This window comes from Myotis davidii, unplaced genomic scaffold (assembly GCF_000327345.1).
Source record: "Myotis davidii unplaced genomic scaffold, ASM32734v1 scaffold279, whole genome shotgun sequence".
Lineage (NCBI taxonomy): Eukaryota > Metazoa > Chordata > Mammalia > Chiroptera > Vespertilionidae > Myotis > Myotis davidii.
The window spans coordinates 1,349,659-1,353,299 of NW_006291009.1; the positions used below are offsets into that span (position 1 = coordinate 1,349,659).

A 3,641-nucleotide genomic window follows, 5' to 3' on the forward strand; every position below is an offset into this window, starting at 1 on the left:
CTAGTCCTAATATATAAAAAGCCAGGGGGTGTCACAACCAAAACAACCAGACAGACGACCAAACAGCAGGCTGCGTGGGGTAACAAGGCCAGTAGGGGGGTTAATGAGAACGATCAAACGACTGAACAGCAGGCTTCATGGGCAACCAGGCCAGCAGGGAGGGCACTGCGGGGCAGCCAGGCCGGCAGAGGGGGGCAGTTCGGGGCGACCAGGCCAGCAGGCAAAGGTGGTTAGGGGTGATCAGGCTGGTGGGGCACTTAGGGGCAATCAGGCAGGCAGGCTGGCAAGGGCAGTGCGGGGCAACCAGGCCGGCAGAGGGGGGCAGTTCGGGGCGACCAGGCCAGCAGGCAAAGGTGGTTAGGGGTGATCAGGCTGGTGGGGCACTTAGGGGCAATCAGGCAGGCAGGCTGGCAGGTGAGCAGTTAGGAGCCAGCAGTCCCGGATTGTGAGAGGGAACCCAGATTGGAGAGGGTGCAGGCTGGGCTGAGGGCAGCCCCTGCCCCGTGCACGAATTTCGTGCACCAGGCCTCTAGTTATATAAAGCCAGGTTAGGCAAACTATGGTCTATAGGCCAAATTCAGCTCTTGGTCCGTTTTTATACAGTCCCCAGGCTAAGAATGGTATTTACATTTTTAAAGAGTTATAAAAAAACAAAACAAAGAAGTTGCAGCAACAAACCTAAAATACTATCTAGTTCTTTACAGAAAGTTTGCCCAGACTCCTGATCAAAGCTACTTAATAAAGGGGTTTCCTCCCCCTATTTCTGAAATAGCTAAATGAACGAAGTGATTTGTTAGACAAACACTACATATCCTCCTATATAAAATGTAGTACACAAAATTGGAAGTTTGTCAGGGAGTTCGACCAGGGGGCGGGGCTGGCCAGGGGAAGGGGAGGGAGTACCTGGCCAGCAGCCATTAAGATCCTACCAGTGCACAAATTTTGTGCACTGGGCCTCTAGTAGGAAGATAAAATAAGTGGATTGATTCCCTTAGCTCCAAACCAGAAGACAAAACCTCTGAAGCACATCCCCCAAAAGGGCAAAAATAAGTAGTTCCCTCTCACCAGGAGGTGGCAATAGATTCTTCCAGAGGCAAGGTTCTGGTTTGCCAATGGGCTCAAGGGTTTTGTGGTGGTTATTAAGAAAAGCAGCTTGACCTTCCAGAGCTCACTTTCTGGACCTGATAATCTATATAAAAAGGAAATTGGAAAGGAGACTGAACAGGTGACAAGAACTAACCACATCCTCTTAAGTGACCTGTTCACTCCCAACTAGAAAAATGACACCATTTCCTAAATGCATATGGGCTAAGAATTAGGGAGTAGGCTGAGAAGGCGAGTGAGAATGATCAACTTACAATATTCAAGGGATGTTCTTCACTTACGTTTCTACAATCTTACTACACCAGTTAGTTGAGTAAGACAATGGATTTCTGTCTCCACAACTTCAAGCAAGATGGCATTTTAAAGAGCAGAAGTTAAAAGTAAAAATGCAAACTTTAGACATATTTCAACAGAGTTAACCCAGAAAAGTCAAAACAGGAAATTACAAGTCAGTTGAACACATGCAAAAGTCCCAGGTACTGCGTGACTGCACAAGCCAGTTGGCCTGACAGGCAATGGCAAACATCCATTAACTAGCAGTGCCAGAGCTCTCATTCTTATTCCAACCCTCTACTACATAACCAAAAATGTCATTTATGTTCAGAAACCCTTGGACACTTAATCAAGTAACATTAATATAAAACATGCCATGTCATGAAGTTGCTTGGTGCTCATGATGACTCAGCAGCTGCTGCAAAACAGAGGTGACAGCCTAGGATAGTAGACACCAAGTCCACAAAAGTTCCAGTAAGGAGTAAACAAATGCCTTATTTTATTATTCTGGATATTCCTGGATACTTTTCTTTGGTAATTTCGGACAATATTAAGTAATACCTACAATGTTGATCAACAAATCCCCAAACATTTTTAATACCAATTCAAAAGCTAAAATTGTATTTTTTCAATTAAATGGCTGAGGCAAGAAGCTAAAAGTATTTTAGATTGGGAAATAAGTAATCAAGCTCTCAAACAAACTACACAACCTAAAATTATATCAGCTCTAAGACAGATTGGATGATAGGTGTTATGCTGTCAAGGCATCATTTACCCAAATTTAGATTTTAATCTATGTACATTTAAAAATAAGCTATGATAACTTTTGCCACCTGGAATATATTAGCTCCTTTCTAAACTCCGTGCAGACAATGACCTGTATTTAAAACGTTTCATTTTTTTATGTATTAATTTTCTTTTAAAGAGATCTAAGGAAGTACTCAGAGACATTTATTCTTCAGGAGAAACAGAAAGCATGTGTCTAACTTCCATTCTACAAAAGGATTAGGTTAAATGGCCAGGCTTGTGACCTGAATTCTAATCTTAAATCTGCCTGCATATACCCCTGTTCTCACAAAGAAATCTGAATACTAAGCACTTGCTTTACATATCTGGGGAAAAAGTAGTGGGAATAATACTAATGCCTAGACTTCTAATCGTTAGTAGAGGGCTACCAAATATTATAAACCACAATTTTGCTATTAAAAATTTCCTTCAAGCCTTTACTTTTAAAATTGTTTAATGATACAACTTAACACCACCAGCAAACATTAAAGTGTCCAATATTCATCATCACCCAGCATAAAGCAATCTAGGAAGTCTACCTTTAAGAGCATGCAACAAGTTATCAGACTCTTCTGATATATTTTTGCTTTTCAACAAGTTTAAAACACACACTTCCCACGTTAGTATCACCGAGTTTTAGAAATGATTTTTATTAAAATAAGTTAGCATTTCCCTACTCAATCCCCATAACAAACAAGTAACATTTAAAAATGGAATTGCCTCAGAATCAATTATCTCATTTACAATTAGGAAAGATTCCTTTTCATAATTTCAAACACCCGAGAGCACACACGGTGGTTAAATAATATACCACCACCAACATTCCTGGGTGTCAAAAGTGGTGGAATACACCCCGTAATATTAAAATATTTTGTGCATGAGATCAGAAGTGGCATCCCCGTCAACGACGCATAATGGCCAATTCTAACCTCCAAAATAACAGGGGGTGGAGGGGAGATGGGGTCGGGGACAGATAAGGGAAGGGAAGACTCTCGCAGCGGATAAAAGACGTTAAAGGTAGAGAGGGACTTTCAAAATGCCCCAGTGCCAAGGTAACTGTAACCCGGTGAAGGGGGGAAAAAACAAAACTAAACCAATGCTCTTAGACTGGGGAGGGTACACGGGCAGGGGAGAGGAGGAACTCACTACTAGGTCGAGCCTAGGTGAGTCCACTTTCTGAGTAACGGGCCCCCGCCAATCCCCGGCGCCCCGGAGACAAATTTCCTCGGGGCAGCTCCCTCCCCACGAGCACTGAAACGCAGGAGACTAGAAAACAACTCGCGCAGGGGCCTCCAGCCACATCTCCTTCCTTTCTCCCTCGAGAGGACGTGAGCAATACCCTCCAACTCCCATCCCCGCCAAAACCGAAAGAAGCGCGCCCCGTAGGCCTAGAATGTCTGTTCCCGCCATGCGCCGGCCGGGGAAGCCCCTGCCCGGGAGGGTTGGGAAGAGGCGGCCCTAACCACACGTGTGCGCGG

General features: G+C 44.2%; 1 protein-coding gene across 1 annotated transcript in view; it reads right to left on the reverse strand.

The window, feature by feature from the left end:
* NUP153 (nucleoporin 153kDa) overlaps positions 1-3,641 on the reverse strand; it is a 94,143-nt gene that overhangs the window by 90,199 nt on the left and 303 nt on the right.